The following is a 15,090-nucleotide window of genomic DNA, read 5'->3' as shown; positions in this document are numbered from 1 at the left end:
AGTCATTTTTTCGTTGAAATGATTGGATGGTAATAATCTCCCTATTTTTCCCATATTCTACAAAGTTGCAGCTTTCATTTAAAAAAAATTTCATCGCTCTACCTCATTCCTATCGAAAGTTCCTTGATTTTGAATCCGATTTTGTCCAAATTGCCCACTGTGCGGCGTTCCCGCAAGAGAATTTTAAACGCAGGAACTAGACCAATTTGATCGTAATAAACCATAAACCATAAACCTCTTTGATCGAAGATCACGATTTTTAACGCCTCCCCGACCTTTTAATATTTTAATGTGCTGATTAATAGATTGCGGATTTTATTCACGATAAAATCAGATGAAATTTATAACAGTAGAAAGATTGCAAAAATTCCGGTCAATATATTATTCTCAATCTATTCGAATTTTAAAAGCAAGCAAGTTTTTATTTGGTTTCTATTTCTTACCATATGTGCAGATAATTTTGTGAATTAAATGGCCATAGAAGCATAGTCTATTCATACTCTATTCAATTGAATTAATCTAGTCCATGCAAGATTAACTGAGGCGCGAGTAAAAATTGTCATACTATTCAAAACAATTATTGCATTGCTATATGCTTGTCTCCGAGAAATTGCTAAAAATTCAAGTGCTATAAATACGAGTAATACTAATAAACTTCGTGTGCACAAAGGGAAGAAAATCACGTGCAATGGTTGTTTTAGGCGAAAAATTTCAGAAAAATACTTAAAAGTATTGAATAAAATACTTAAAGAAAACTTGACTTCTCAGTCCATAATTTCAGTAGAAACAGAAGAAATGCCGTTCTGCCAAGACCTTCTTGTCTTCGGTATATAAATGCAGTCGAACGATGCGGAATTTAAATGTGACTATTAAATGGGAATAAATAAGTGTTCCCAGTTTCGACATCGATCCGAAATGTCAGAAAATTGCAACTGTTTGCTCGGCAGGTTCGAGAGGTGCTCGTCGAACGGAAAAAGCAATCGAACCCGGGGACTCGCGACCGATCTTCGACCCTGTTCGAGGGGTGGTTCTTGAACCTAGGGGGGCGGGTTTCGAGTGGACTTCGCTGGACGCCAGGTTCAGCAGCTCGTATTAAACCGGATTTAACGAACTCTCGTGTGCCCAATCTGTCCAACTAGCCCTGGACCCCGATTAGTATTTTGTGGACCGTTGTTAGTTGTTTCACGCGCGGCCCGATGTGTTCGTTATAGTAACAACCGATTTTTTCGCGGCTAACGAACGAAAACGCGAACCACCGCTCGCGTAAAAACGTTTTGCGGTCACGGGGACCCTCGACCGGTTAACTTTCCGCGTGGAAACACTCTGGTATATTCATGGCACACCATACAGTCAGTTAGAAACGTCTCCATACACCCTGCAAAATGGAGTAACTTTTTTGAAAATGGACCGAAACACTAGAGACGCCTCAAGAAGTCAGAATGGTAATTGATAAATTGTGCTGTAATGAAAATTTAAAAAATACATTTTGTAGACTTGGTTCAGCTGCACATGTTCAGAAAATTTTATCGAAATTCGATAAAGTCTAAATATTCTTAGAACTTTCTAAATCTACAGAAACATATATTTTAAGTTCTCTTTAGAAGCACAAAATAAATCAAAATAAGTGCAAAACGATCGTTACTATTTTCTTAGCTGTTTTGACACACAGTGCAATTTTTTTCGAAAAATTTTGGATACAACAGCCGAGAAACTGGTCCTAACATCACGAACAAGGTCAAGTCATTTGAGCACAATTTAAACACGTTATTCTGTATTGAAGGCACCTTTTCGACTGATTGTATATCGATTATTTCGGTCGAGTGAACGACAATTAATAAAGCGACTCGGTCGGGGATTAAAAAAAATACGAGACTGTAAATAAGTAGCGTCGTGATTACGCGAACCACGAGAGTACCCGAGGTTGCCGACGCTGGCATAATTGCGACTGGAATTTCATTATTTCATCGCCAACAGTACGCACGCTCTAAAATTGATAACGTCATCGAGTGACCAACAAGGGAATAAACTGTTTGTCGTTAGTTAAACGCGTATCAACGCCGGCGCAATTAACGATCGAACAACAACCGCCGCGCTACGAGAATTACCTGCTGATTGGCCGCGACGCTTCCGACAGAACCGCGTCAATTTTCAGCAGTTTTTAACACTTTTTGCAACCCTCTCGTCCCCTACCTCCATTTTTCAGGTATTCATAATAATTTCGCGAGGAATTTTCAGAATCAAACAATTTCAAGATTTTTCAAACACTGTAAAAAGTAGGTAAAAATATTAAAAATTTTTAAATATTTTATTCTACGAAAATATAAAAAAAGGTTGCTAGAATTGCATGAAATCAAGCCTACTCTTGTACGATTCTTTATAATATTTATTTACGTGAACGAAGCGAGATGTCGTGCAGCAAAAGAACAAGAAGCAAGGACAAAAATCAAAGCACAAATTTTAATGTTCAATCTCGTGAAAGGAGAGGAGGTTGTAAATTCGTTGTAACAATTCGAATGACAAAAAAAAAACTCATTGCTCACCGTAAAAATATTACACAAACCTCATCACTCCGAGCTAATACAAACATTCCCCTACACCCGACAAATTTAGAATCGCTATAAACGTGCACAGGTCCCCAGACTCCAGTCATAAACACAACACCCTCCGAAAATTAGGGTAGCTAGCTCCTCCACGCAGTTTCGACGATAAACGACGTTCACCTTTCGCATCTAACAGCCCGATTCCTCCAATAAATAAACAAACAGTGTCTCTCCGAGGGTTCGTAAAATCCCCACACACACACACAGGCACATACATACACACACACACACACACACACACACACACACACACACACACACACACACACACACACACACACACACACACACACACACACACACACACACACACACACACACACACACACACACACACACACACACACACACACACACACACACACACACACACACACACACACACACACACACACACACACACACACACACACACACACACACACACACACACACACACACACACACACACACACACACACACACACACACACACACACACACACACACACACACACACACACACACACACACACACACACACACACACACACACACACACACACACACACACACACACACACACACACACACACACACACACACACACACACACACACACACACACACACACACACACACACACACACACACACACACACACACACACACACACACACACACACACACACACACACACACACACACACACACACACACACACACACACACACACACACACACACACACACACACACACACACACACACACACACACACACACACACACACACACACACACACACACACACACACACACACACACACACACACACACACACACACACACACACACACACACACACACACACACACACACACACACACACACACACACACACACACACACACACACACACACACACACACACACACACACACACACACACACACACACACACACACACACACACACACACACACACACACACACACACACACACACACACACACACACACACACACACACACACACACACACACACACACACACACACACACACACACACACACACACACACACACACACACACACACACACACACACACACACACACACACACACACACACACACACACACACACACACACACACACACACACACACACACACACACACACACACACACACACACACACACACACACACACACACACACACACACACACACACACACACACACACACACACACACACACACACACACACACACACACACACACACACACACACACACACACACACACACACACACACACACACACAGAGGGAGTTCTCACCATCAGAAGGGAAAGACGGAGAGAGCGCTCTCTAAAAACACGTTGGCCGATCCGTCCGAGTGAAAAAGTTTCGCGAAACCGCCCAATTCGACTCTCGCTATTCGTCACCGGCTCAAAGGACGACAAAGAGGCGATCCCATCGCGACAGGCTAGAGGAAAGTATCAAGAAGGGGCGGCTCCATCGGGCACCCCCATCCCCTATATACTCGCGTGCGTCAAAGTAAATTAAACAAACACCGTCTCTGTGAATTAAACAAACACCGTCTCTGTGGCCGGGCTCCGTCACCGCGAGTAATACATTTTATGGACGATTTTGCGAAACGCGTTCCATCTCGCTATCATTCTCTCTCTATCGTTCTATCTCGTTCGTACCTGCGCCGCCCTTGTCCTCTGTCTCTGCGAGCGTCACGCAGGCCGCGTGCGGATGCGTTAATCCCAACCCCCGGCTAACCCTCGCGGTTGAATGCGCCCAGCTAAAAGCCACCACTACTACCAGCATTGCCGCCGCCATTCATCCAGGCGCTTTCCATCCACTCTCGCCCCCGCGGTCCCTCCCTACCCCATTTCAACCCCCTAACTCCGGGCCCGGAGCCGATGTCGCCTCCTCTCTCTCTCTCTCTCTCTCTCTCTCTCTCTCTCTCTCTCTCTCTCTCGCATTCTCTGTGCCCCGATCCCTCTCTTTCTCGGAGTCAGTGGGAGAAACTGAGCGAGTCAGAGTTGGAGAGCGAAAGTTAGGGAGTGAGGGAGAGAGTCAGTGAATGAGAGAGCGAAAGGGTGGGGGAGCGCGAGATCGAGGGAATGAGAGAGCGATAAAGCGAGAGCGTGGAACAGTGAGAGATTGGAACGGCGAGAGAGTGGAACAGTGAGAGATTCGGACCGCGAGAGAGCGAGTGAGAATGTGAGGGAAAGAAAGAGCGACAGAGCGTGAGTCGGATAGTCTGAGAGTGACAGTGCAAGAGCGTGGATAAGTGAGAGTAGAACAGTGGGAGAATGGGAGTGAGAGAATGAGAACGAGAGCGAGAGAGTAGAACAGCGAGAGAGTGGACCGGCGAGAGTGAGAGAATGAGAGAGTCTGCGAGCGAGTGAGCGAATGAATGAATGAAGAAGCAAGAGGAAGTGAATGAGAATGAAAATGAGAGGAGTGGGAGAGAGACAGAGGGAAATGAAGGGAGGAGGAGCCGTTCCTCCGACCTCTCGAGAGCACAATAGATTCCTGTAACTACCCCTATCTGCGGCACGAATCGAATGCCTGTTTGCGTATTCGAGTGCACGGTTATTTGCCGGACCCTGCCGTGTTATGTGTACACGTACCGCGACACGGGAATCCACGACAGGGCGCACGACAGTAGCCCCCGAGGCGTCCACCACTCGCACCCCATGGAAATCCTAGACCGCCCACGGGGCTCCGATTACTACCCAGGACCCATGGCAAGAACGTGACGATATCGGAGACGGTTTTTCCCGGTGAGACATTGTCCGGAACGGTGATCGACGGTTTCTCCGCTCTGTCGGATCGCGAATTCGAAGGATCGCCGAGAATGGACGAGGTCCAGAGTGCGGTTTTATTGTTGAGGCGCTTTGTCGGCAATGTATGGTGCACTGTGATGTGTGTGCGAGAGAGATTCGAGACTTTTTTGGGGAGTGATGGGGACTGTTGCTGATTTTACCGAGCTCGGAAACTGTATTCTGTATGTCGTATATCGAGGTGATCAATGTTCTTACTACAGTGATTTCTCTATATATGTCGCCAAGACCTAGATGATAAATGACGCGGAATTATCCCCACTACTGCGGGGTTTACCCCGTGAGGGGCCTCGAAGGTCGAGAGGCCTCCTACGCCGAGGAGTGTAAACATAATATCGCTCGGGTACGTCTCCTGGACAATACACGGTTATGTCAGAAAGGGTACAGTAAGCATGTACTTTAAATAGAAATTTTACTGTAAAAATGTTGGAAAATTTTTTTCACGAATGGATCTACCGCGAATTTCAATATCGAAGCTCCCTCTTTCCAACGACACCCTTAAAGTTGATGTACGATTTTATTACTTTAGTTTTTTACTTTAATGTAATTATTTTTTTTTTGCATAAAAATTCTCGAACGACATCCCCTGAATTTTTATCAAACATCTCCTTACTTTAATTCTCACATCTAAAAACAGACATGTTTACGCTATCGGAGAATTCAGCAGGAGACAGTCCCTGGTTAATAATTAAATAGATAAATAATGATCGGGTCCCGCAGAGCGTCCAGCTTAATTTCCCGAAGGTTACAGCGACGGATCGTTGTTTCCGGGCGGTCGAGGAATTACGCCGGAGGAAGAACGAACTAGAATTGCTCGTAAATTACAGCGATTTTGACGGGAGCAATTATTATAGCGAGCCGACACGCGAGCGTGCGCCCTCTCTCCGAGTTATAGCAACTACGGTGCAACGTAAATAATCTGCCGCGTGTAGTCACGGCACTCGGATCGCCACGCTGCAACATTTTTTCCACCGATAATAAAACACCGTATTGAAACGCGGGGCCCGACAACGTTCGGCACCGATTCCGGCCGCATTTTTCACGCTGTTACTAGCATCGGGGTCTACCGTGGTTCGCGCAATCGACGCACGCAACCGATTCAATGTTATTCCGATTTCTTACTACAGTTTCAAACAGGTCTGAGAAAATTCTGAGGCACTCGTTACAGTTTCTAGTTTCATGCGCAAGTGGTACTTTAGGCAAATATTTCAAACATTCTGTAATAAAAATGAAAATTCTAAGCTTGAGGTGGGCAATTGTAAAGTTCAGCTTTTCCTGGAATTTAACGATTCACTGTACTTATTGAAATTTAAAATAATCTCCACAATATATAAAGATAAAAATTCGAAGAAGAAAATAATTAAAAAATATCGATTTTTCTACTCTAATTTCCAAAAAAATTGGATCCTCTTCGGTAACTGATATCGATGAAGAAAAACGATTTCAACTGCTTAAAGCAGTTATGTACTTCTCTCATCGACAATTGTTATGAGCGACCGAAATAAACTTCTCCCTTCGATAACTGTTATTAGCGATCGAAATAAATTTCCGCTTATTGATAATTGTTACAAGTGATCGATGAATTTCTCTCAACGATAACATTTACCAACAAGAGAAAAAATTTTCGGTTACTTATAATCCTTATTTGTAATCAATACGATTTTAGTCGATGAAATACTTGTTATTCCATGATTTTTTTTTTTCTTTTTGGTTATAACGGTTATGGTCCCTGGGGAGAACGGTTAAAGTGGAGGAAATGTTTGAGGTATTAACTAGGAGTGACGAATTGATTTGGAAAACAGCTGCAGAGGGTAGTGAGAAGTTTCGAAGAGAGAAACTCGATCGGAGAATTCGATTGTTCGTGATACGCGGCCAGGTAATTGCGGAAAAGGGACTCGTGAAGAACGGCCGAGGCTCGAATTCGGTCTCGCCACTTTCTCAGGAGCTCCGAGGATTTCCGTAATTTCGTTCGCTTCCTCTAATTCCGTGGAAATTATCGCGGAAGCGCAAAAATTCCGCTGAAAAGGTGAGAGAACTTTGCAGACTCTCTCTCTCTCTCTCTCTCTCTCTCTCTCTCTCTCTCTCTCTCTCGACGACACGATAAAGAACCGACGGGAAAATTAGGCGAAAATTGCCGGGCTCCGATTACCAGCAATAATCATCGATTCCTGCGATTAAACCGAGTGATACGCTGCAATGAATTCCGCCGGGGCTTCCTAATAACTATACTGTGCGGATCTTTATGCATTCGTGGCATTTACGAGCGTATAAAATAGAAGAAGGCGTGCATTAACGAAAATTCATAGCACTTCTCTTTCATTTCTACTGTGGGAAGGTTCTTACTGAATGGAAGGATTTTTTGTCAGGTTCCTATGAAGTGAATCATGAAAATGTGAATTTGCATAACGATCCCTGGTATGGTAATAATTTTTCCTTTATACGACGATCATTATTCGCGGCTGTGCGAATCGGACACATTTTTGTTTTATTATTAGTATTTGCGTTTTTGGACCCGGTGACGGCTTGGTTCTCTCGAAGATGATTTTATAGAGACGATAACAGCAAGATAGAATTTTCTTTATTTAAATTTCTATTTCGATTAAACGTCGGTAATACCCTGCGGCATTAATCTTCCACTTAAAGTTCAACAAAATGCCAAAAAAAATTGCAGACCAATTTTTCTGTGGCTGTAAAGAGAAGACTTCAATCTACGGATCTGGTATAGTTTTAGTACCGAGAAAATTTTTTTGATCTTTTTGAAGATTTTTTAATCTGCAAGATTTTCAAGAAAAAACTACCCTCATTTGTTCATCAGTTTCCAAGCACAAAAATGTTTTAAGAAAAAATTAATACACGAGTTGCAAAGTAGAGGCATTGCTCTTTAAAATGAGCATAGGTAGGCCGACGTACGATTTTTTTTCGCAAACTTACATCAAATTCAATTTTGACAATTTTTAACCCGAGATTCGCGATCCTCTAATGTTTATTTTACTTTCAACGTGAGGTAAAACGACATCAAAAAATCGTAAATAAAATTTTTTGGTACCGTTGCAAACAGGATACCAGGTAACTTTATTGCCGAAAAAATTGTTTTCAATCTTTTCGAAGATTTTTTATTCTGCAAAATTTTTAAGAAAAAACTACTTTTACTTTTTCCTCTGCACGCAATGTTTTTGGGAAGAAATCAATACATGGAGCTAAAAGTAGAGGCCTCACTCTCCAAAACAAGCCTACGTACGCAGTCCTCCGATTCTTTTTTTTTCACAAAATTACAATAGAGCAAACAACCTATCTCAACCCTCCAACGTGAACCTTCCACTCAAAGCGTAACAGAACGCCAGAAAAAATCGCAGACCAAATTTTTTGGTGTCACTATAAAGAGAAAGCTTTGTGCTTCAATTCCGTGACTATTTCAGACTGAAAAAATTGTTGAGCTGACTACCCAGCTCATTTTAGTGGACTGAGGATGTATATGCAAAATACAAATTGTCCGAATCAATTGTACGAAACAGAAATTAAATAAGCATGCGATACCGCTTCTAATAATTTTCATAAATCGAGAATAACATATCAACATCATTCCAATTAGTCTAACGCCTTACAATTTGTGCTGAACCAATCCATTTTTGTCGCAAGATCCGCAGTCTAGTGATTAGGGTCGTTCGCGCATCCCCATACTTTTTCCAGCTGGCGGAGACAGTTTGAAAGTTCGGTAGCACGAAACAGGAGAAAGACCAGCAGCACATCGTCTGCACGGGGCCCGTGTGCGAACGTTTGCGCGTTCACGTTCCGAGTCTCTTCTTCGTTTTCTTGTTCCCCCCCTCTGTTCACTCTCCGTTTCACCCTCTTAGCGCCGGGTACCGCGTCTAATTAGGCGTTCTGCACCCTCTCCGTGTACTCCGGGCACAGTCTGAAGAGTTCTTCTGGCACCACGTGCCACCCTCCTCGGGCTCGAGGCTGGTGCTCGGAAGAAACGCCATCGGAGGGAGGAAAGAACGAAAGAGGAGAGAACACACTGGGCTCCGAGGGAAAAAAAAAACGAAAACACAGAGGAAAAGAGGTCGCGATGCCGGTCGAAATCAGTCGGATTAAACTTCGTAATCGCGCTAACGAAGCCTCCGTTCAATCCGGTCGAGAAATTCCTCGAGGTCCGGGGGAATCGAAATCGAAATGAAACGCTGCTCTCAGAAACCTGGCCAATTTCTGGCTACTCTAGAAATCTCGCGGGCTCGGGCCTTTTTGACGTGAATCGGCAAGATTGCGGAAGTTTGGGAGCTGTTTTGTAACTTCTGGTAGGCCCTTTTCGGTTCTTACTATAAACACGCATAACAACCAAACTGAATTCCTCGCCTTGAAACTTCGATTTTTTGCATTTTATCGTCAAGATGTACAGGATTACATAGTAAAAAGTTAAAAATTTCTGGGTTGCCAAGGTGAAGTTTAACCAAAAAATTACTGCACCCTCGGTAACTGCGCACGATTTTCTGGGACAGCGACACTCGGTCGAGTTAGAAAATAGTTGCCTGCATCAGTTACACCTTAACTGTCACACCAGTTTCTGTACAAATAGAATCCCATCGAGTGCAACGTTCAACGATACGCGCTTCAGACGGTAACAGTACCAAAGAAAATATTTCTTATCTCTGTCCGTGTTTTCGTGCACGAGGTGGGGCAAATTACTTATTGACCGGGTCGCGGCAGATTGTTCGCTTGTTGCAGTTTTCATCGAACGAGCCGCAAGAATGGGTGTTGGAGAAATTCGCGAAATATTGCCGCGTATTGTCGGCGCCAGGTCCCAGAAAATATCGGGCCACTCGCATCGGGTGGCTGTTCGATAAATGTTCAATCAGGCTTCGAGCAATTTCGAAGGCGAGCGATTTCTCTGTTCGTTCCCTGGTTGTGCCCTCAGAAAAATATCTGCACGTTCCCCGGGTCGAACGGAATTTTAGGGAACACAGTCACGGCGAGAGATTTCTTTTCCTTGAGTCGGGTCACGAGCCAGCCAGGGGCGCAAACTTTCGCAAAGAGCGTGACTCCGAGGCACGCTCGATCCGTCACGAGGATCGGCGAGGAACGAACCCGTTCGTCATCGTGACTCCGTGCAAAACTGGTTGCTCGACCGCGAAAACGAGAGAGAGAGAGAGAGAAGTTTGCGTGCTCCCGGAGGGCTTTCTGGTCTCCCCCCTCCAGGATCAATTAAAAGCTCGCGTGGAATTTATGCGGGGAAAAATTAACAAGTCAGATGTGTCCCACGGCCGTGAGAGCCCACCGATATTAAATTAACGGAAATAATGAAATGATAACGGAGATTCGGGACCGCGACCCCGTACCGACCCCTCCAAAGCCCCGTAATCCCTCAAAAAGTCAAGCAGAAACACCGGCGAGCCGGGACCAGCCCTTTACGCGATCGATCGTAATTATGCGCACACCCTGCGACTCATAAATCGCGCCCAAACGCGAGAATTATGCTCCCCGGTTGACGAATCTCTTCCAATTAAGCGCCGACCATGCTACCGACTCGCGTTTTCTCCAAGGCACGCGCGCCAGGCCTTTAAACCAAAAATCGGTCCTTTTAACGGTCTTGTGAAATTGATTTGCTTGGTTGCTGCAAATCATTGATTGAGTACTGTAATTTAGGAAGAGTGATTTTTCAATCTTTGTGCTTTGTGTTCGCAAAGTTGGAGAAAAGGAGGTTCTTCCAAATTATAATTGTTCTTGTCTAATCGTTAGAGGACCTCTGATTTTTGAGAGGATGCAGGCTATAGATTTCTCTGGATTTGTTTAGAAGATACGTGTTTCTGGCTACCGAGGCGGGTTTTCCTTGGCACGGTGCGCCGCTGTAGATTTTGATGCGCGACGATGGAAATTTATTCCCTTTCGTACTTTCTCCTTATCCTCGTCCCTTGTTCGTCGCGACGCCCGGCGTCGGGGGACGCCTCCACCCCTTCGGAGCGTGTAACCAGACTCCAGACAAGGAGTAACGTGTTTTTCAGGGTCTCCTCGCTCTCCTCTCGCGGATTCGCGACGGTTTTTGAGATCGCGACACAAGCCGTTGGTGTTTACGCGATTTTCGGCGTTCGAGAATATATTTCTGTGATCGACGGTGAACGGAATTCTACGCTTCGGAAGTTTCTATAGACAACCCGTTCGTTCGAAATTCTATTTCATTCCGAAAATCGGTTTTATTTCGAACTCGAACGTCCCGATTCAGTATCTAATTTTCGCGCGACACAGCGGATTAAGAAGACCCAACGATGAAGTATAATACGATTTGATCATTTCTGTGCTCAACACGGGTTAGAAATGTAAGATAAAAGCTGACGTTGCATTGGCACTGCAACACTGGGAACTACCTACGTCTACCGTCAACGTTGCACAAGCACAATACAGATAAGTTTGCCTCCTGTTTGCTTCGTCTTCTGTAATAACGTCTTTTCGGAACTTTGTCTTCGAATAACCTAAGCTCCAAGGAACACAACAGCCGAAGGATTAATCCAGCGTCTTTATCTGCTAGACCAACACGACCGCCAAAAATTATGATTTCTTCCAACGACCGATACTCAACTGCGGGAAAGGAATGAACAGAAATTCATTTCTTCTTCTACGAATCATAAATTAATCCACGTGCAACTTCTCCACTTTCTTTCTCCTAAGTTCTTAAATTCTTTCATCCTTCGTTCCTCAACTTTTCTATTCATCATTTTTCGATTTCGTTTAATACTACCAAGCACTGAGCGCGACTAATTTATATTGTCTTTTAAAATTGAATAGCGGACAATGATAGCAGTATCAAGACCACTCGCACAAGTTTATTATATTAACACAATCAACTTGTAAATGACACTACAACTGACAAATTTTTATTTTCACATTTCATAAATCCTATGCTTCACTTGTAGAGAACAATTCTTATGCTCATTGGAACTGACTTTATGATTCAAACAAAAAGAGAAAAAAAAAAAAGAAAATTCGATGGAAGTTAGACGTTGGTAGCCTGGAGCAGCCTAAACCGGGCCAGCAGCGCGGAAGTTCATTTTTAATCAACAAGTAAAACACCGGACGCATTATGAAACGCTCGCGAAAGTTGCGCGGGCCCTAGACGCAGAAGTTATCGACGGCGATAATTAAAAGCAAAACCGGCAGCGGTGATGGTGGCGGTGGCGGCGGGGGGAGGAAAGGTAGGAGCAATTAGCGCGGCGTTATTGGCAGGGTAAACTTAATCGTGGCCGGCGAAGGTACACGAAGAATAAGGCGGCGGAGGCTGATACCGGCTTCGCCGGTCACAGTAATTAATCAGTGCCATATGGTAAGCCTGAGCGTCGACGGGTCCGCGGCCAACAGCAATTAATAACCCCACCATTATCAGTTATGCGTAACGATTACCGAGACTACTCTATAACGAGCCGCGCTTAGAATGTAAACTTCAGGAACGACTTCCGTTATTAATGGCCGCGATATCTCGCCCCCGCCGGCGGTGCAGCGAGACCCACGGTGGAACTTGTCGTCAACTTCTTTCCTCCGCTACACCGAGAATTCAATTACGACGTTATAATTCCTAGAATGAGAGAGAGAGAGAGAGAGGGGGAAAATCGGTCCCCGGCAGAGTCCGTGCACCGGCTCGGACGGACCCTGAAAAATGAATGCCGAACCGTGTCGCTTGAAAAGAAATTAATTTGTTCAAAGTTTCCGTTTCCGCCGCGAAAGCACCCCGCCAGGAATTACTTCGCCGAGAGAAACGCCGGAAACCCTGGCGAAATTCGCTCGCTTGATTCACGGGGAAATGGGCACTATAAAAGGAGTTAGTATGTCGGGGATTCCCAACGTCCTATTAGACCTTTAGATGCCCGTTTGTTGAGTAGTAAAATTTTTTCCGGACTCGTCAATATATATACTGTTTGCAGGGATTTTCGCAGTTTTTTTTTTAAATTAGTTTATGCTAATGCCGACGCCATCCCTTTTCTTTTTCGATGCTTACGCGTAAGGGCTGCTTTTTGTTTCGGCATAGCTACATTATATTTTACTGTATTATTCAATCATAGTATTATACTGAGTTGCATTGTATCGCATGTGCAGAGTTTAATTGCTTAATGTACTTTCTCACTTTTCATTTTTTTGAAATAGTCACTCGCACAAGGGCTCTATTATGTGGGATAGATCGATCGTTTTCTGCAGTCGATATTCGGTCGATTTTGCTCAAAATGCATTGTGATATAGTTGGAGAGAGATTTAAGGGGGGTTTAAGTCATCATTTTGCAACGTTTGAATTTGTTTCTGAAATACGGAATATTGTACAACAGCTTTGGTAAACTTTATGAATTTTTATATCAGGAACTACTTATCGCATCGAGTCGAATCGTTTTCTATTATATTCTAGAAGGTCTGGCCTGATATGAAATATTTTTTATCCATCTAGTGAAGAATCCTTCTGTATTCAAAAATTCAGTTAAAGATTATATCTAATAGGACTAAAAATACAAGATAATAGTATCAGTATAAGTTCTACTTCTTTTATTAATTTCCGAGAAAGAAGTGAATATGATACAATATGTGCCAGATGAGGAGTAGTTTCAGTCACCATTTCCCAAAATTCCAAGCTGTCTCGAAAACATAGAACGAAGATCTCGGTGACTTACGCAGACTGCACTCACGACTTTCTGATGCAAAAATGTGCTTTACCGGAACTAAATATTTTTTAGCTCACTCGAGAAGGTTCGACCTAACAAAAACCAACAATTTCAGAATTTCCGCAAGTTTCAGCTTCGCGATCTTCCAAAGGAACGCGGATCCTTCCATCGTCGCAGCCTGGAGAGCTCGGGGCTCGGTAAAAGGACCTTTCGATGTTCCTCGAGAGAAAAAAAATCAACATCGTGGGCGGCGAGGGGGGTCGCGTTATCGTTTCCATCGCGCATGAACGAGCCCCGTCTCGGAGTTGCGAACTCGTCGCGAGTTTCGCAAAGTTCCGCGTACGTGTCCGCGCGCTTCGACGTACACGTTTCGGAATTGTCGCGAAAGATTGGAGTTAAAGTTAAGAGCCGGACCGGGCCCGAAAAATATAGAGGAATCGCGAAGCGAAAAGGAAAAGGAAAAACGCACGGAGAAAAAGAGAGAAAGAAAGATAGATAGATAGAGAGAGAAAGAAAGAGAAATAGGATTAAACAACCAGAGTGCAGCAGTGCACGGTTAAATTTACACGAGTCAGTCCCACTCTTCTCCCACCACAAGATAGAGAATGAATACATGTAGGATGGGTTATCAGAATCAAACCGAACAGATAGACGCGACGTATTTAATCAAACAAATTAAGTATATTTAACGAGATACAGGAATATAACAATATGTATAAGGTTGTGTACTGATCCACTCGACTTCTCAATGAATACTGCCCGCTCAGTCGCGTGTCTTTCTGTTTCGAACCTTCGGCGATTGTCAGTTTTTCCATCGTGCACACGCACGCACGCATACACACATACGCACACACGCACACAGGTACGCTCGCTCTGCGCTGCGCTCATCGGTCCCTACATTGTATCGCCGTTCTTATTCCCATATACAGTGTACACGATGCCACGGAAAAGGTGACCACGGAATAAAGAAAATTTTATTTTCAATAATCAGATTGCGGATTTTTACGCGAAATAAAAGTGCA

The 15,090-nt window shown here is 44.0% G+C and overlaps 1 protein-coding gene across 1 annotated transcript in view; it reads left to right on the top strand.

Annotated features, from left to right (window-relative positions):
• Positions 1-15,090, top strand: part of LOC143353226 (uncharacterized) — a 499,638-nt gene that overhangs the window by 131,690 nt on the left and 352,858 nt on the right. The gene's annotated exons all lie outside the window — the stretch shown is intronic.

Source organism: Halictus rubicundus, chromosome 4 (assembly GCF_050948215.1).
Source record: "Halictus rubicundus isolate RS-2024b chromosome 4, iyHalRubi1_principal, whole genome shotgun sequence".
In the NCBI taxonomy this organism is placed as follows: Eukaryota; Metazoa; Arthropoda; class Insecta; order Hymenoptera; family Halictidae; genus Halictus; species Halictus rubicundus.
The sequence above is the reverse complement of the archived record's forward strand: the minus strand, read 5'-3'. Positions and strand labels throughout refer to the sequence as shown.